This window comes from Dendrobates tinctorius, unplaced genomic scaffold (assembly GCF_039654945.1).
Source record: "Dendrobates tinctorius isolate UK_male_01 unplaced genomic scaffold, ASM3965494v1 ptg000130l, whole genome shotgun sequence".
Lineage (NCBI taxonomy): Eukaryota > Metazoa > Chordata > Amphibia > Anura > Dendrobatidae > Dendrobates > Dendrobates tinctorius.
In genome coordinates this window covers 4216829-4236796 of record NW_027361798.1, presented here as the reverse complement: position 1 = coordinate 4236796, position 19968 = coordinate 4216829, and the positions used below count along the sequence as shown (strand labels likewise).

Genomic DNA, 19968 nt, shown 5'->3' with positions numbered 1-19968 from the left:
GTGAGAGGACGGTGATTCTGGTTGCACACAGGTGTGGGGACGGTGATTCTGGTTGCACACAGGTGTGGGGACGGTGATTCTGGTTGCACACAGGTGTGGGGCCGGTGATTCTGGTTGCACACAGGTGTGGGGAAGGTGATTCTGGTTGCACACAGGTGTGGGGACGGTGATTCCGGTTGCACACAGGTGAGGGGACGGTGATTCCGGTTGTACACAGGTGTGGGGAAGGTGATTCTGGTTGCACACAGGTGTGGGGACGGTGATTCCGGTTGCACACAGGCACTGCCGGCTGGGCAGAGGGTGCAGGGAGGAGGAGGAGGAGGAGGTGCAGCTGCGGAATGTCTCGATCTCTGCCCCCGGGTGGAGCTATTATGTTTTCTCTTCCTGAAGTTCGGAGAAGGAAAGAAACCCGGAGCTGGAGAGCGAGAGAGACGGATCCGCAGCCAAGGTAGGAGCCGGAGCCGGGGTCGGGGTGTCCGCGCTGTGCGGCCGATTGTCAGCCCCTCCGTCCTCTCTGGATGCGGGGAGGTCGCTGTGTAACGTGTGCTGCCGTCAGATCTGCACCGACCCCCCCCCGGCGTTGGACTCTACTTTTCGGCAGGTTCTGTCTCCGGCCCCCCCCCCGGCGTTGGACTCTACTTTTCGGCAGGTTCTGTCTCCGGCCCCCCCCCGGCGTTGGACTCTACTTTTCGGCAGGTTCTGTCTCCGGCCCCCCCCCGGCGTTGGACTCTACTTTTCGGCAGGTTCTGTCTCCGGCCCCCCCCCCCGGCGTTGGACTCTACTTTTCGGCAGGTTCTGTCTCCGGCCCCCCCCCCGGCGTTGGGCTCTACTTTTCGGCAGGTTCTGTCTCCGGCCCCCCCCCCCCGGCGTTGGGCTCTACTTTTCGGCAGGTTCTGTCTCCGGCCCCCCCCCCCGGCGTTGGACTCTACTTTTCGGCAGGCTCTGTCTCCGGCCCCCCCCCCCGGCGTTGGACTCTTCTTTTCGGCAGGTTCTGTCTCCGGCCCCCCCCCCGGCGTTGGACTCTACTTTTCGGCAGGTTCTGTCTCCGCCCCCCCCCCCGGCGTTGGGCTCTACTTTTCGGCAGGTTCTGTCTTGGCCCCCCGGCATTGGGCTCTACTTTTCGGCAGGTTCTGTCTCCGGCCCCCCCCCCCCCGGCGTTGGGCTCTACTTTTCGGCAGGTTCTGTCTCCGGCCCCCCCCCCCCCGGCGTTGGGCTCTACTTTTCGGCAGGTTCTGTCTCCGGCCCCCCCCCCCGGCGTTGGGCTCTACTTTTCGGCAGGTTCTGTCTCCGGCCCCCCCCCGGCGTTGGGCTCTACTTTTCGGCAGGTTCTGTCTCCGGCCCCCCCCCGGCGTTGGACTCTACTTTTCGGCAGGTTCTGTCTTGGCCCCCCGGCATTGGGCTCTACTTTTCGGCAGGTTCTGTCTCCGGCCCCCCCCCCGGCGTTGGGCTCTACTTTTCGGCAGGTTCTGTCTCCGGCCCCCCCCCCGGCGTTGGACTCTACTTTTCGGCAGGTTCTGTCTCCGGCCCCCCCCCCGGCGTTGGGCTCTACTTTTCGGCAGGTTCTGTCTCCGGCCCCCCCCCCGGCGTTGGGCTCTATTTTTCGGCAGGTTCTGCCTTGGCCCCCCGGCGTTGGGCTTTACATGATGGTCTTATCAGATGAAGCAAGGAATGATACGCTGGAGATTCCAGATCCTGCCCTTCACACCCAGACTGGAATGGGTTACTGGTGCGACCAGTCTGGGGTGAGGGGGTCACGTCATCCTCCATGATTGACACTGATCCCCGGACTCTCATTGTGTACAGATATCAGGGCTGGGAGAGGCTATTACTCCCTGTTATCAGCCATTTATGTCCTGCATCTTCAGCGCTGATGTCAGTTGCTCCTTTTATAAGACTTTTAGAATTTTGGCTTGCTGCCCCTTTAAAAGTGTCACCATGTTTTCCCCAGGCAGATCAAGCAGGATTTGAAGTGACAGCCCCCGAGGAGCTGACCATACCATGTGATGGGGGTTGTACATGGTGGGAGTGTATGGTTATACATACGGTGGGGGATCCTATATTACACAGGATGGAGGCCTCTCCTCTATTACATGGGATGGAGGCCTCTCCTATATTACACGGGACGGAGGCCTCTCCTATATTACACGGGACGGAGGCCTCTCCTATATTACATGGGACGGAGGCCTCTCTATTACACGGGACGGAGGCCTCTCCTCTATTACATGGGATGGAGGCCTCTCCTCTATTACACGGGACGGAGGCCTCTCCTATATTACACAGGATGGAGGCCTCTCCTCTATTACATGGGACGGAGGCCTCTCTATTACACGGGATGGAGGCCTCTCTATTACATGGGATGGAGGCCTCTCCTATATTACACAGGATGGAGGGCTCTCCTATATTACACAGGATGGAGGGCTCTCCTACACTCACTGGCCACTTTATTAGGTACACCATGCTAGTAAGGGGTTGGACCCCCTTTTGCCTTCAGAACTGCCTCAATTCTTCGTGGCAGAGATTCAACAAGGTGCTGGAAGCATTCCTCAGAGATTTTGGACCATATTGACATGATGGCATCACACAGTTGTCGCAGATTTGTCGGCTGCACATCCCTGATGCGAATCTCCCGTTCCACCACATCCCAAAGATGCTCTATTGGATTGAGATCTGGTGACTGAGGAGGCCATTTGAGTACAGTAAACTCATTGTCATGTTCAAGAAACCAATCTGAGATGATTCGAGCTTTATGACATGGCGCATTATCCTGCTGAAAGTAGCCATCAGATGTTGGGTACATTGTGGTCATAAAGGGATGGACATGGTCAGCAACAATACTCAGGTAGGCTGTGGCGTTGCAACGATGCTCAATTGGTACCAAGGGGCCCAAAGAGTGCCCAGAAAAAATTCCCCACACCATGACACCACCACCACCAGCCTGAACCGTTGATACAAGGCAGGATGGATCCATGCTTTCATGTTGTTTACGCCAAATTCTGACCCTACCATCCGAATGTCGCAGCAGAAATCGAGACTCATCAGACCAGGCAACGTTTTTCCAATCTTCTACTGTCCAATTTCGATGAGTTTGTGCAAATTGTAGCCTCAGTTTCCTGTTCTTAGCTGAGAGGAGTGGTACCCAGTGTGGTCTTCTGCTGCTGTAGCCCATCTGCCTCAAAGTTCGACGCACTGTGCGTTCAGAGATGCTCTTCTGCCTACCTTGGTTGTAACGGGTGGCAATTTGAGTCACTGTTGCCTTTCTATCAGCTCGAACCAGTCTGCCCATTCTCCTCTGACCTCTGGCATCAACATGGCATTTCCGGCCACAGAACTGCCGCTCACTGGATTTTTTTTCTTTTTCGGACCATTCTCTGTAAACCCTAGAGATGGTTGTGCGTGAAAATCCCAGTAGATCAGCAGTTTCTGAAATACTCAGACCAGCCCTTCTGGCACCAACAATCATGCCACGTTCAAAGGCACTCAAATCACCTTTCTTCCCCATACTGATGCTCGGTTTGAACTGCAGGAGATTGTCTTGACCATGTCTACATGCCTAAATGCACTGAGTTGCCGCCATGTGATTGGCTGATTAGAAATTAAGTCTTAACACACAGTTGGACAGGTGTACCTAATAAAGTGGCCAGTGAGTGTATATTACACGGGACGGAGGCCTCTCCTATATTACACGGGATGGAGGCCTCTCCTCTATTACACAGGACGGAGGCCTCTCCTCTATTACATGGGATGGAGGCCGCTCCTATATTACATGGGACGGAGGCCTCTCTATTACACGGGATGGAGGCCTCTCCTATATTACACAGGATGGAGGGCTCTCCTCTATTACATGGGATGGAGGCCTCTCTATTACACGGGATGGAGGCCTCTCCTATATTACACGGGACGGAGGCCTCTCTATTACACAGGATGGAGGCCTCTCTATTACACGGGATAGAGGCCTCTCCTATATTACACGGGACGGGGGCCTCTCCTGTATTACACGGGACGAAGGCCTCTCCTATATTACACGGGACGGAGGCCGCTCCTATATTACACGGGACGGAGGCCTCTCCTATATTACACGGGACGGAGGCCTCTCCTCTATTACACGGGACGGAGGCCTCTCCTATATTACACGGGACGGAGGGCTCTCCTCTATTACACGGGACGGAGGGCTCTCCTCTATTACACGGGACGGAGGGCTCTCCTCTATTACACGGGACGGAGGGCTCTCCTCTATTACACGGGACGGAGGCCTCTCCTATATTACACGGGACGGAGGGCTCTCCTATATTACACGGGACGGAGGCCTCTCCTATATTACACGGGACGGAGGCCTCTCTATTACACGGGACGGAGGCCTCTCCTCTATTACACGGGACGGAGGCCTCTCCTCTATTACACGGGACGGAGGCCTCTCCTATATTACACGGGACGGAGGGCTCTCCTATATTACACGGGACGGAGGCCTCTCCTATATTACACGGGACGGAGGCCTCTCCTATATTACACGGGACGGAGGCCTCTCCTATATTACACGGGACGGAGGCCGATCCTATATTACACGGGACGGAGGGCTCTCGTATATTACACGGGACGGAGGCCTCTCCTATATTACACGGGACGGAGGCCTCTCCTATATTACACGGGACGGAGGGCTCTCCTATATTACACGGGACGGAGGGCTCTCCTATATTACACGGGACGGAGGGCTCTCCTATATTACACGGGACGGAGGGCTCTCGTATATTACACGGGACGGAGGGCTCTCGTATATTACACGGGACGGAGGGCTCTCCTATATTACATGGGACGGAGGCCTCTCCTATATTACACGGGACGGAGGGCTCTCGTATATTACACGGGACGGAGGGCTCTCCTATATTACATGGGACGGAGGCCTCTCCTATATTACACGGGACGGAGGCCTCTCCTATATTACACGGGACGGAGGCCTCTCCTATATTACACGGGACGGAGGGCTCTCGTATATTACACGGGACGGAGGGCTCTCGTATATTACACGGGACGGAGGGCTCTCGTATATTACACGGGACGGAGGGCTCTCGTATATTACACGGGACGGAGGGCTCTCGTATATTACACGGGACGGAGGCCTCTCCTATATTACACGGGATGGAGGGCTCTCCTCTATTACACGGGATGGAGGCCTCTCCTCTATTACACGGGATGGAGGCCTCTCCTCTATTACACGGGACGGAGGGCTCTCCTATATTACACGGGATGGAGGGCTCTCCTATATTACACGGGACGGAGGCCTCTCCTCTATTACACGGGACGGAGGCCTCTCCTCTATTACACGGGACGGAGGCCTCTCCTCTATTACACGGGACGGAGGCCGCTCCTATATTACACGGGATGGAGGGCTCTCGTATGGCTTGCAGCCGCCTCAGACGGGATCTGATCTCCTTGTGTAATATGTGAGGTCATGATAGAGGACGGCACAGGACTCATTCCTACTAATGACCACTCACTATGGGGGGAAGAAAGGCGATTCCGGCAGCTAATTAGGAAAGGCTTCTTTCCAGTTCCAGCAGTCAGGCTGCGAAGTGCCGACCACAGAGGCAGTAATGGCTGACACCGACGCTCTCCTACAAGGGCTGCAGGGTTCCAGCCGAATTAGTGACATGCACAATTGGTGGAGAAGGCAGAGTAGTTCAATGCAGGATGTGCTGAATATGTTTTCATAGGAATTTGGGAAAGTTATGAAATGTCCTATAAATGGCTGTTCTATTCCTGATCTAAGGCCACATTCACACACAGCGTTTTTCCTGCGTTTTTTGAGGATACGTTTTTCAGCTGCAAAAGCCGATCAGCTTTTTAATGGCATCACCTGAAAGGTTTTTGAGCTCATTGATAATGTTTACAATTAGAAATCTGCTCTATCTATATATCCATTTATCCATATCTGTATCCATATCATATCTGTACCAAAAAGAATGAAAGCCGGGCAGCACACAGACTGACACTTCCCGCCAGGCAAAGGAGGAGGAAAGAGCGTCTCAAACATCATTAACAAGATATTTTGTAAGTGACATAGTTCCTGTAACAGTGACAGCAGATATGTCTAACAGACGGCTCCTCCAGCTTGTTGTGAAGGACGGTGCACCATTATCACTATTGGCACGACCGGCTGTTACAGCTCTTAATGGAGAAATGGCCGCAAACTCGGTGTTTCTCTGGAAAGAGAAAGTATTAGAAAATTAGTGATTGAAGAAGCCCTTAACCAAAAGGAAGATCTTAAAAAGACTTTCAAAAGACGCTTCATGTTCCTTACACTGGACGCCTGCACACGTCACAGAGTGAACTGTTTTACCATCATTGTTCGATATGTTTGTGACAAAGAAATTGTTACCAACACGCTGGCAGTAACAGATCCTAAAGCTCCTCACAGCAGCCGGTTTCTCCAGGCCTTAGTGGAAAAAGTTCTGCAAGATTACGAACTCAAAAAAGAACAGGTTCTTGCTATTGTAACGGACAATGCTTCACACATAAGTGCAATGACACTGATGAGTGAGAGTAATGAACAACAGCCAGAGGAACATTCAGGATTCAGAATGAGGTGGAAGGCCACAGTGCTGTTCATGGAACTGAGGAACAAACAGATACTACACCAGAAGAACAGAACATTATACTGTAGAAATAGATGATCTTGTTGAAGCTGCCTCACGCCTCTTTCCTATTCATCACATGCTGCAGCTGGCAATAAGAGAGAGTCTGCAAGAGGGACATGCTGGAAATCTGATTGGAAAAGTGAGGAAATTGGTTATTGCCGCCAGAACCCCTAAAATTGATTCCACCTTGAAGAGACATGCTGGGATAGGGCAATTGTTGATCAACTAAAACCGTTTCTTATAGATATCATGAACCCTCAGGTAACCCTAAATGAAGGTCAATGGACACAGGTGGCTGAATTGAAGGATTTGCTTAATCACCCATTTACAGCGACTAAAAAATTACAAGCTGAGGATTTAACTCCTGGCATTTTCATAAGGGAGTGGAAGAACTTGCTATTTTGCCTGTCCCAAAGAGGAGGTTTAATCGCAGATGGCATTTCTGCTTCAATGAAATGGAGAGAGACACAGCTATTGGAAAATAACATTTTTCTGGCAGCTGTTTATGTGGACCCGAGTCATCGTATATTGCTTGATGATCAACAGCTTACTAAAGGAAAAGAAGCTCTGACTGAGGTAGCAGTTAGGATGAGTGGCCTACAGGAGGACTGCCAGGCGCAAGAGGACTCGGGTCCTGACAGTGCTGCTGCTGCCATATCTTCATCCTCATCAGATGCGGAGTTTGACCTTGACAAGTATTTGGATGATATGGAGCAGGCAAAGCGTTGCCGCAAGGAAAAAGACTTCACTCCGTCTCCTATAGCAGCAGATTGACCAGATTTCAGCAAAATGTTTCACTTGTTCTCAAAGAAAAAGAAAATTCAACCTTTCATCAAAACTGACTGTGCACGAGGCAATTCCTTTATACCCGGAAATTGTTAGAGATGATCCCATGTGGTTACGGCTTTGCCTCCAACCCAAGTTACTGTAGAGAGGTTGTTCTCTGGCCTTAACATTATTAGGTCAGATGTGAGGTCATCTATGAAGGAGGATCTGATGGAGGCGATTCTATTTCTTAGAACAAATTCATAGACTGCACAAATGTTATTGAGGCTGTGTGCCCACGTTGCGTTTTTGTAAGCGTTTCCGCCGGATCAGACGCTGCAGAAACGCTTAAAAGATGCATCCAATTAGCATGCGTTTTTGGCTTTTTGTGCCAATGCATGCGTTTTTAACCGCTCAGGAATCGCTTAGCTGCTAAAAACGCAGCATGCTCATTAATTCCCGCATTGCTGAGCGTTTTTAGCCATCCCCAATGATCCCAGAAATCGCGTGTCAAAAAACGCGTCAAAAACGCGTCAAAAATCGCGCAAAAAACGCGCGGAAAAAGACGCGCGATTTCTGGGAAGGGGATCCTTTTCCTGAGCGTTTAAAAACGCTAGCGTGGGCACATAGCCTTAGTATGTTTTTGTTGAAAACTGTTTTTTGCCACTTATAGTTTATTACATAGTGATATATATATAATGTAATCGATATTATACAGTGTATTACATATTTACAATTTATTAGTTTTTGTGTTCTAAAGTTGTATTCCAATAAATATATATTCTGTTCTATCTAAATGTCTTGATTATTGGATCATAGAAATGATTAAATGTCTGATGTTCACATTGTACAATACATTTTTCACTTAAATATAAGCAATGTATGTGGGAGTCGGTGTAAGGGAAATTGAGGAGTCGGAGTCGCAGGTTTGGCTTACCGACTCCACAGCTCTGCTGGGGACGGGGTCTTTCTCCAGCCTGTATAACTATATATTATCTGGATAGACTGTCAGAGATGGGGTCTGCAGCTGCCGGGCATGCTGGGAGTTGTTGTTTGTGTCTGTGTGGCTTTCCCTGCGTCTCTCTGTTATTTCTGGCCGCCGCTCTCTGCTTTATGTGGGGAGGCTTTGGCCACCGCTCTCTGCTTTATGTGGGGAGGCTTTGGCCGCTTGCCCAGAGGTATTATCACTGCGTCGTCTGAGCGGGATGGAGGCACTGCGGCGCTCATGCTGAGCCTCCTGCTTCATGACTAGGCCGGCAGCACAGGTCCGGTCACCGGTTACCTACGATGCTCCTGGGTTCGCCGTTATTGGCCCCTTTCTCTGTTTTCTGAAATCGCCGCCCTCCTCCTCCGGTCATTAGCTGAAGAGAGTTGTACTCCGGCTGGATTGCTGGTGACTACTACCTCCATCATGCAGGAGGTGATGAGACGATGATGGCATTTCTGTCATGTCAGTAGATAATGAAACGTAAGTGGAGCGTCCCTTGGCCCCCGAGCTGGATCTTGGGCCCCTGGGTCCGTGTGTGACACCACAGGAGCTGACAGTCTCATAGGAACATAGTGAGGCCGGAAAAAGCCATGTGTCCATCTCACAGCTCATCCTGCTCACAGCTGAGGGGTTGTTACACTTGTATCCAGTCTGTACCATCCTCTTCCAGATGAGGCCTGGACTGATACATTGTAACAAAGCCTCAGCTGTGAGTAGGTGACGGGCTGTGATGTGTCCTCATTCTGTGGAGGTTTCTTCTTACAGACTGGAGGCCCCTTTAAGGTTGTGATCCCTGCTGCTCCCCGCCGTTGAGCCTCGCCCGGCCCAGATACATCAGGATTTGGCCTTCTCCACCGTGCAGCGTTGTTGGCAGGCACCGGCACCGCACCCACAATGCACTGCTGAGGAGCCCAGCAGGGAGGGGGTTAATCGTAGGGCAGCGACGTTCACTCTCTCCTGTAACAGCCGGAGCGCACAGTCCAGCCCACCCCATCTCTGATCGAGGCTTCACGTGCGTTCACTTTGCTATTGGCATCTCCTAAGCCTGTGTCCCTATGTCAACACTTCCTGTCCTTTGCATCTTAGTGTTACCATGGGGACACTGGATCTTCTAGGAGCCAATCAGATCTCTAATTTCCATTCCAAATCTCATTCTCATGTGGCCTGGTCTTATGATAACTGGCAGACCACAGGGGCAGCAGAGGGTGGCCATGGCATCTTGGGGGCAGCAGAAAGTAACCATGGGGCCGGCGGACAGGTTGCCACGGGACCTTGGGGGCCGCAAAGGGTCTCCACGAGCGGCGGAGGGTCCCATGGGGACAGCAGAGAGTGGTCACTGAGGCAGCAGTGTGTGTCCACGGGGGTAGTGGAGGTTCGCCATGGGTGCACGGGGGCAGGTGAGAGTCGCCTCGGGTGCACGGGGGCAGTGGAGAGTCGCCACGGGGGCAGAGGAGGGTCGCCATGGGGGCAGTGGAGAGTCGCCACGGGGGCAGAGGAGGGTCGCCACGGGGGCAGAGGAGGGTCGCCACGGGGGCAGTGGAGAGTCGCCACGGGGGCAGAGGAGGGTCGCCACGGGGGCAGAGGAGGGTCGCCACGGGGGCAGAGGAGGGTCGCCATGGGGGCAGTGGAGAGTCGCCACGGGGGCAGAGGAGGGTCGCCACGGGGGCAGAGGAGGGTCGCCACGGGGGCAGAGGAGGGTCGCCACGGGGGCAGTGGAGAGTCGCCACGGGGGCAGAGGAGGGTCGCCACGGGGGCAGAGGAGGGTCGCCACGGGGGCAGAGGAGGGTCGCCACGGGGGCAGAGGAGGGTCGCCATGGGGCAGAGGAGGGTCGCCATGGGGCAGTGGAGAGTCGCCACGGGGGCAGAGGAGGGTCGCCACGGGGGCAGTGGAGAGTCGCCATGGGGGCAGAGGAGGGTCGCCACGGGGGCAGTGGAGAGTCGCCACGGGGGCAGAGGAGGGTCGCCACGGGGGCAGTGGAGAGTCGCCATGGGGGCAGAGGAGGGTCGCCACGGGGGCAGAGGAGGGTCGCCACGGGGGCAGTGGAGAGTCGCCACGGGGGCAGAGGAGGGTCGCCACGGGGGCAGAGGAGGGTCGCCACGGGGGCAGAGGAGGGTCGCCACGGGGGCAGAGGAGGGTCGCCACGGGGGCAGTGGAGGGTCGCCACGGGGGCAGAGGAGGGTCGCCACGGGGGCAGAGGAGGGTCGCCACGGGGGCAGAGGAGGGTCGCCACGGGGGCAGTGGAGAGTCGCCTCGGGTGCACGGGGGCAGTGGAGAGTCGCCACGGGGGCAGAGGAGGGTCGCCTCGGGTGCACGGGGGCAGAGGAGGGTCGCCTCGGGTGCACGGGGGCAGAGGAGGGTCGCCATGGGGGCAGTGGAGAGTCGCCACGGGGGCAGAGGAGGGTCGCCACGGGGGCAGTGGAGAGTCGCCTCGGGTGCACGGGGGCAGTGGAGAGTCGCCTCGGGTGCACGGGGGCAGTGGAGAGTCGCCTCGGGTGCACGGGGGCAGTGGAGAGTCGCCTCGGGTGCACGGGGGCAGAGGAGAGTCGCCACGGGGGCAGAGGAGAGTCGTCATGGGGGCAGAGGAGGGTCGCCTCGGGTGCACGGGGGCAGAGGAGAGTCGCCACGGGGGCAGAGGAGAGTCGTCATGGGGGCAGAGGAGGGTCGCCTCGGGTGCACGTGGCAGAGGAGGGTCGCCTTGGGGGCAGAGGAGAGTCGCCTTGGGTGCACGGGGGCAGTGGAGAGTCGCCACGGGGGCAGAGGAGGGTCGCCTCGGGTGCACGGGGGCAGAGGAGGGTCGCCACGGGGGCAGTGGAGAGTCGCCTCGGGTGCACGGGGGCAGTGGAGAGTCGCCACGGGGGCAGAGGAGAGTCGCCATGGGGGCAGAGGAGGGTCGCCTCGGGTGCACGGGGCAGAGGAGGGTCGCCTCGGGGGCAGAGGAGAGTCGCCATGGGGGCAGAGGAGGGTCGCCTCGGGGGCAGAGGAGGGTCGCCTCGGGTGCACGGGGCAGAGGAGAGTCGCCTCAGGTGCACGGGGGCAGAGGAGAGTCGCCACGGGGGCAGAGGTGAGTCGCCATGGGGGCAGAGGAGGGTCGCCTCGGGTGCACGGGGCAGAGGAGAGTCGCCTCAGGTGCACGGGGGCAGAGGAGAGTCGCCACGGGGGCAGAGGTGAGTCGCCATGGGGGCAGAGGAGGGTCGCCTCGGGTGCACGGGGCAGAGGAGAGTCGCCTCGGGGGCAGAGGTGAGTCGCCATGGGGGCAGAGGAGGGTCGCCTCGGGGGCAGAGGTGAGTCGCCATGGGGGCAGAGGAGGGTCGCCTCGGGTGCACGGGGCAGAGGAGAGTCGCCTCGGGTGCACTGGTTGAGCAGCTTCTCTTGGCCGGCACCCTTCGGAGGTGATGGGGCGAGGAGGAGAGTGAGAAAGCTGTCAGCAGTTATCGTTAGAAATCCCCTCCAGCAGCAGATGTGCAGGCAGTGAGGGGTTAAGCGCAGATCTGTCAGTCTGTATGTGATGGTCTGACCACAGCTGAAGGGCTGTCGCAATGTGTCAGACAATCCTCTGTGAGCCTCCTCCTGCCCTCACACACGGCGCCATCTCTGTGTCAGCGGCACCAGGTCTCAGTGTTTCCACTCACTGACAACAAGCAGGACAGAGGTGGCGTTTCCTTCTGGTGTGACTCCGGTTTCACTCCGGATGACTCCTCGCTCTCCTGCTCCCAGCATCCTCCGGGGCGGCGCGGTAACATGTTGGGGCTGATAAACCGGTATGTGGCGTGCTCTGATGGTCGGGTGTTACGCGGCTCCGGGAATTCTAGCCGCGCCATTACCGGAGAGACCACAACAGGCCGAGCCCGACGGCCCTCACCATGGACGCGGACAGTGCACCGGCCAGCGGGGGCAGCCACACCGTCACCGAGCCTTCCCGGGATAATCCTCGGCCGTGACTCAGCCGAATGCCATCTCCACACTCTGCCTAATCACTGGGTGGGAATAGAGAGGAGGCCGGAGGCAGCTGCACCGCTCCCAGGGAGTGAGTCAGTCTCCGGGATCCTCACAGCTGTGTCATCGCCTCACCCGCCATGGAGCCCGCCTGGTGTGCGGGACCGGGCACAGACAACATGGCCGCCCTCAGTCACACAGTGCTGTCCTCTTACTCCGGCGGGGTCCTGCCATTCTCTATAGCCATGTCCGGTGTGAGTGGTCTGCACTCGGGTCCCAGCAGTCACACAGTGCTGTCCTCTTACTCCGGCGGGGTCCTGCCATTCTCTATAGCCATGTCCGGTGTGAGTGGTCTGCACTCGGGTCCCAGCAGTCACACAGTGCTCTCCTCTTACTCCGGAGGGGTCCTGCCATTCTCTATAGCCATGTCCGGTGTGAGTGGTCTGCACTCGGGTCCCAGCAGTCACACAGTGCTCTCCTCTTACTCCGGCGGGGTCCTGCCATTCTCTATAGCCATGTCCGGTGTGAGTGGTCTGCACTCAGGTCCCAGCAGTCACACAGTGCTCTCCTCTTACTCCGGCGGGGTCCTGCCATTCTCTATAGTCATGTCCGGTGTGAGTGGTCCGCACTCAGGTCCCAGCAGTCACACAGTGCTGTCCTCTTAGTCCGGCGGGGTCCTGCCATTCTCTATAGTCATGTCCGGTGTGAGTGGTCTGCACTCAGGTCCCAGCAGTCACACAGTGCTCTCCTCTTACTCCGGCGAGGTCCTGCCATTCTCTATAGCCATGTCCGGTGTGAGTGGTCCGCACTCAGGTCCCAGCAGTCACACAGTGCTCTCCTCTTACTCCGGCGGGGTCCTGCCATTCTCTATAGCCATGTCCGGTGTGAGTGGTCCGCACTCAGGTCCCAGCAGTCACACAGTGCTCTCCTCTTACTCCGGCGGGGTCCTGCCATTCTCTATAGCCATGTCCGGTGTGAGTGGTCTGCACTCAGGTCCCAGCAGTCACACAGTGCTCTCCTCTTACTCCGGCGGGGTCCTGCCATTCTCTATAGTCATGTCCGGTGTGAGTGGTCCGCACTCAGGTCCCAGCAGTCACACAGTGCTCTCCTCTTACTCCGGCGGGGTCCTGCCATTCTCTATAGCCATGTCCGGTGTGAGTGGTCCGCACTCAGGTCCCAGCAGTCACACAGTGCTCTCCTCTTACTCCGGCGGGGTCCTGCCATTCTCTATAGCCATGTCCGGTGTGAGTGGTCCGCACTCAGGTCCCAGCAGTCACACAGTGCTCTCCTCTTACTCCGGCGAGGTCCTGCCATTCTCTATAGCCATGTCCGGTGTGAGTGGTCCGCACTCAGGTCCCAGCAGTCACACAGTGCTGTCCTCTTACTCCGGCGGGGTCCTGCCATTCTCTATAGCCATGTCCGGTGTGAGTGGTCCGCACTCAGGTCCCAGCAGTCACACAGTGCTCTCCTCTTACTCCGGCGAGGTCCTGCCATTCTCTATAGCCATGTCCGGTGTGAGTGGTCCGCACTCAGGTCCCAGCAGTCACACAGTGCTCTCCTCTTACTCCGGCGGGGTCCTGCCATTCTCTATAGCCATGTCCGGTGTGAGTGGTCCGCACTCAGGTCCCAGCAGTCACACAGTGCTCTCCTCTTACTCCGGCGGGGTCCTGCCATTCTCTATAGCCATGTCCGGTGTGAGTGGTCCGCACTCAGGTCCCAGCAGTCACACAGTGCTCTCCTCTTACTCCGGCGAGGTCCTGCCATTCTCTATAGCCATGTCCGGTGTGAGTGGTCCGCACTCAGGTCCCAGCAGTCACACAGTGCTCTCCTCTTACTCCGGCGGGGTCCTGCCATTCTCTATAGCCATGTCCGGTGTGAGTGGTCCGCACTCAGGTCCCAGCAGTCACACAGTGCTCTCCTCTTACTCCGGCGGGGTCCTGCCATTCTCTATAGCCATGTCCGGTGTGAGTGGTCTGCACTCAGGTCCCAGCAGTCACACAGTGCTGTCCTCTTACTCCGGCGGGGTCCTGCCATTCTCTATAGCCATGTCCGGTGTGAGTGGTCCGCACTCAGGTCCCAGCAGTCACACAGTGCTCTCCTCTTACTCCGGCGGGGTCCTGCCATTCTCTATAGCCATGTCCGGTGTGAGTGGTCCGCACTCAGGTCCCAGCAGTCACACAGTGCTCTCCTCTTACTCCGGCGGGGTCCTGCCATTCTCTATAGTCATGTCCGGTGTGAGTGGTCCGCACTCAGGTCCCAGCAGTCACACAGTGCTCTCCTCTTACTCCGGCGGGGTCCTGCCATTCTCTATAGCCATGTCCGGTGTGAGTGGTCTGCACTCAGGTCCCAGCAGTCACACAGTGCTCTCCTCTTACTCCGGCGGGGTCCTGCCATTCTCTATAGCCATGTCCGGTGTGAGTGGTCCGCACTCAGGTCCCAGCAGTCACACAGTGCTCTCCTCTTACTCCGGCGAGGTCCTGCCATTCTCTATAGCCATGTCCGGTGTGAGTGGTCCGCACTCAGGTCCCAGCAGTCACACAGTGCTCTCCTCTTACTCCGGCGGGGTCCTGCCATTCTCTATAGCCATGTCCGGTGTGAGTGGTCCGCACTCAGGTCCCAGCAGTCACACAGTGCTCTCCTCTTACTCCGGCGGGGTCCTGCCATTCTCTATAGCCATGTCCGGTGTGAGTGGTCCGCACTCAGGTCCCAGCAGTCACACAGTGCTCTCCTCTTACTCCGGCGAGGTCCTGCCATTCTCTATAGCCATGTCCGGTGTGAGTGGTCCGCACTCAGGTCCCAGCAGTCACACAGTGCTCTCCTCTTACTCCGGCGGGGTCCTGCCATTCTCTATAGCCATGTCCGGTGTGAGTGGTCCGCACTCAGGTCCCAGCAGTCACACAGTGCTATCCTCTTACTCCGGCGGGGTCCTGCCATTCTCTATAGCCATGTCCGGTGTGAGTGGTCTGCACTCAGGTCCCAGCAGTCACACAGTGCTGTCCTCTTACTCCGGCGGGGTCCTGCCATTCTCTATAGCCATGTCCGGTGTGAGTGGTCCGCTCTCAGGTCCCAGCAGTCACACAGTGCTCTCCTCTTACTCCGGCGGGGTCCTGCCATTCTCTATAGCCATGTCCGGTGTGAGTGGTCCGCACTCAGGTCCCAGCAGTCACACAGTGCTATCCTCTTACTCCGGCGGGGTCCTGCCATTCTCTATAGTCATGTCCGGTGTGAGTGGTCCACACTCAGGTCCCAGCAGTCACATAGTGCTATCCTCTTACTCCGGCGGGGTCCTGCCATTCTCTATAGCCATGTCCGGTGTGAGTGGTCCGCACTCAGGTCCCAGCAGTCACACAGTGCTCTCCTCTTACTCCGGCGGGGTCCTGCCATTCTCTATAGCCATGTCCGGTGTGAGTGGTCCGCACTCAGGTCCCAGCAGTCACACAGTGCTATCCTCTTACTCCGGCGGGGTCCTGCCATTCTCTATAGTCATGTCCGGTGTGAGTGGTCCGCACTCAGGTCCCAGCAGTCACACAGTGCTATCCTCTTACTCCGGCGAGGTCCTGCCATTCTCTATAGTCATGTCCGGTGTGAGTGGTCCGCACTCAGGTCCCAGCAGTCACACAGTGCTATCCTCTTACTCCGGCGGGGTCCTGCCATTCTCTATAGCCATGTCCGGTGTGAGTGGTCCGCACTCAGGTCCCAGCAGTCACACAGTGCTCTCCTCTTACTCCGGCGGGGTCCTGCCATTCTCTATAGCCATGTCCGGTGTGAGTGGTCCGCACTCAGGTCCCAGCAGTCACACAGTGCTATCCTCTTACTCCGGCGGGGTCCTGCCATTCTCTATAGTCATGTCCGGTGTGAGTGGTCCGCACTCAGGTCCCAGCAGTCACACAGTGCTGTCCTCTTACTCCGGAGGGGTCCTGCCATTCTCTATAGCCATGTCCGGTGTGAGTGGTCCGCACTCAGGTCCCAGCAGTCACACAGTGCTGTCCTCTTACTCCGGCGGGGTCCTGCCATTCTCTATAGCCATGTCCGGTGTGAGTGGTCCGCACTCAGGTCCCAGCAGTCACACAGTGCTCTCCTCTTACTCCGGCGGGGTCCTGCCATTCTCTATAGTCATGTCCGGTGTGAGTGGTCCGCACTCAGGTCCCAGCAGTCACACAGTGCTCTCCTCTTACTCCGGCGGGGTCCTGCCATTCTCTATAGCCATGTCCGGTGTGAGTGGTCTGCACTCGGGTCCCAGCAGTCACACAGTGCTCTCCTCTTACTCCGGCGGGGTCCTGCCATTCTCTATAGTCATGTCCGGTGTGAGTGGTCCGCACTCAGGTCCCAGCAGTCACACAGTGCTCTCCTCTTACTCCGGCGGGGTCCTGCCATTCTCTATAGCCATGTCCGGTGTGAGTGGTCTGCACTCAGGTCCCAGCAGTCACACAGTGCTCTCCTCTTACTCCGGCGAGGTCCTGCCATTCTCTATAGCCATGTCCGGTGTGAGTGGTCTGCACTCAGGTCCCAGCAGTCACACAGTGCTGTCCTCTTACTCCGGCGGGGTCCTGCCATTCTCTATAGTCATGTCCGGTGTGAGTGGTCTGCACTCAGGTCCCAGCAGTCACACAGTGCTCTCCTCTTACTCCGGCAAGGTCCTGCCATTCTCTATAGCCATGTCCGGTGTGAGTGGTCCGCACTCAGGTCCCAGCAGTCACACAGTGCTCTCCTCTTACTCCGGCGGGGTCCTGCCATTCTCTATAGCCATGTCCGGTGTGAGTGGTCCGCACTCAGGTCCCAGCAGTCACACAGTGCTCTCCTCTTACTCCGGCGGGGTCCTGCCATTCTCTATAGCCATGTCCGGTGTGAGTGGTCCGCACTCAGGTCCCAGCAGTCACACAGTGCTCTCCTCTTACTCCGGCGAGGTCCTGCCATTCTCTATAGCCATGTCCGGTGTGAGTGGTCCGCACTCAGGTCCCAGCAGTCACACAGTGCTCTCCTCTTACTCCGGCGGGGTCCTGCCATTCTCTATAGCCATGTCCGGTGTGAGTGGTCCGCACTCAGGTCCCAGCAGTCACACAGTGCTCTCCTCTTACTCCGGCGGGGTCCTGCCATTCTCTATAGCCATGTCCGGTGTGAGTGGTCCGCACTCAGGTCCCAGCAGTCACACAGTGCTCTCCTCTTACTCCGGCGGGGTCCTGCCATTCTCTATAGCCATGTCCGGTGTGAGTGGTCTGCACTCAGGTCCCAGCAGTCACACAGTGCTGTCCTCTTACTCCGGCGGGGTCCTGCCATTCTCTATAGCCATGTCCGGTGTGAGTGGTCCGCACTCAGGTCCCAGCAGTCACACAGTGCTCTCCTCTTACTCCGGCGGGGTCCTGCCATTCTCTATAGCCATGTCCGGTGTGAGTGGTCCGCACTCAGGTCCCAGCAGTCACACAGTGCTCTCCTCTTACTCCGGCGAGGTCCTGCCATTCTCTATAGCCATGTCCGGTGTGAGTGGTCCGCACTCAGGTCCCAGCAGTCACACAGTGCTCTCCTCTTACTCCGGCGGGGTCCTGCCATTCTCTATAGCCATGTCCGGTGTGAGTGGTCCGCACTCAGGTCCCAGCAGTCACACAGTGCTCTCCTCTTACTCCGGCGAGGTCCTGCCATTCTCTATAGCCATGTCCGGTGTGAGTGGTCCGCACTCAGGTCCCAGCAGTCACACAGTGCTCTCCTCTTACTCCGGCGGGGTCCTGCCATTCTCTATAGCCATGTCCGGTGTGAGTGGTCCGCACTCAGGTCCCAGCAGTCACACAGTGCTCTCCTCTTACTCCGGCGAGGTCCTGCCATTCTCTATAGCCATGTCCGGTGTGAGTGGTCCGCACTCAGGTCCCAGCAGTCACACAGTGCTCTCCTCTTACTCCGGCGGGGTCCTGCCATTCTCTATAGCCATGTCCGGTGTGAGTGGTCCGCACTCAGGTCCCAGCAGTCACACAGTGCTCTCCTCTTACTCCGGCGGGGTCCTGCCATTCTCTATAGCCATGTCCGGTGTGAGTGGTCTGCACTCAGGTCCCAGCAGTCACACAGTGCTGTCCTCTTACTCCGGCGGGGTCCTGCCATTCTCTATAGCCATGTCCGGTGTGAGTGGTCCGCACTCAGGTCCCAGCAGTCACACAGTGCTCTCCTCTTACTCCGGCGGGGTCCTGCCATTCTCTATAGCCATGTCCGGTGTGAGTGGTCCGCACTCAGGTCCCAGCAGTCACACAGTGCTCTCCTCTTACTCCGGCGGGGTCCTGCCATTCTCTATAGTCATGTCCGGTGTGAGTGGTCCGCACTCAGGTCCCAGCAGTCACACAGTGCTCTCCTCTTACTCCGGCGGGGTCCTGCCATTCTCTATAGCCATGTCCGGTGTGAGTGGTCTGCACTCAGGTCCCAGCAGTCACACAGTGCTGTCCTCTTACTCCGGCGGGGTCCTGCCATTCTCTATAGCCATGTCCGGTGTGAGTGGTCCGCACTCAGGTCCCAGCAGTCACACAGTGCTCTCCTCTTACTCCGGCGGGGTCCTGCCATTCTCTATAGCCATGTCCGGTGTGAGTGGTCCGCACTCAGGTCCCAGCAGTCACACAGTGCTCTCCTCTTACTCCGGCGAGGTCCTGCCATTCTCTATAGCCATGTCCGGTGTGAGTGGTCCGCACTCAGGTCCCAGCAGTCACACAGTGCTCTCCTCTTACTCCGGCGGGGTCCTGCCATTCTCTATAGCCATGTCCGGTGTGAGTGGTCCGCACTCAGGTCCCAGCAGTCACACAGTGCTCTCCTCTTACTCCGGCGGGGTCCTGCCATTCTCTATAGCCATGTCCGGTGTGAGTGGTCCGCACTCAGGTCCCAGCAGTCACACAGTGCTCTCCTCTTACTCCGGCGAGGTCCTGCCATTCTCTATAGCCATGTCCGGTGTGAGTGGTCCGCACTCAGGTCCCAGCAGTCACACAGTGCTCTCCTCTTACTCCGGCGGGGTCCTGCCATTCTCTATAGCCATGTCCGGTGTGAGTGGTCCGCACTCAGGTCCCAGCAGTCACACAGTGCTCTCCTCTTACTCCGGCGGGGTCCTGCCATTCTCTATAGCCATGTCCGGTGTGAGTGGTCTGCACTCAGGTCCCAGCAGTCACACAGTGCTGTCCTCTTACTCCGGCGGGGTCCTGCCATTCTCTATAGCCATGTCCGGTGTGAGTGGTCCGCACTCAGGTCCCAGCAGTCACACAGTGCTCTCCTCTTACTCCGGCGGGGTCCTGCCATTCTCTATAGCCATGTCCGGTGTGAGTGGTCCGCACTCAGGTCCCAGCAGTCACACAGTGCTCTCCTCTTACTCCGGCGGGGTCCTGCCATTCTCTATAGTCATGTCCGGTGTGAGTGGTCCGCACTCAGGTCCCAGCAGTCACACAGTGCTCTCCTCTTACTCCGGCGGGGTCCTGCCATTCTCTATAGCCATGTCCGGTGTGAGTGGTCTGCACTCAGGTCCCAGCAGTCACACAGTGCTGTCCTCTTACTCCGGCGGGGTCCTGCCATTCTCTATAGCCATGTCCGGTGTGAGTGGTCCGCTCTCAGGTCCCAGCAGTCACACAGTGCTCTCCTCTTACTCCGGCGGGGTCCTGCCATTCTCTATAGCCATGTCCGGTGTGAGTGGTCCGCACTCA

The 19968-nt window shown here is 57.2% G+C and overlaps 1 protein-coding gene across 2 annotated transcripts in view; it reads left to right on the top strand.

The window, feature by feature from the left end:
• The first annotated feature begins 277 nt into the window (after nt 1–277).
• Nucleotides 278–19968, top strand: part of FAM83H (family with sequence similarity 83 member H) — a 92791-nt gene continuing 73100 nt past the window's right edge. The window contains exon 1 of one of the 2 annotated variants that reach the window (XM_073543271.1): nt 278–448. The gene's annotated coding sequence lies outside the window, so the exon portion shown is untranslated. Of the gene's footprint in view, nt 449–11899; nt 12142–19968 lie in introns of those variants that run through there. The other variant, XM_073543273.1, reaches the window with a different exon arrangement.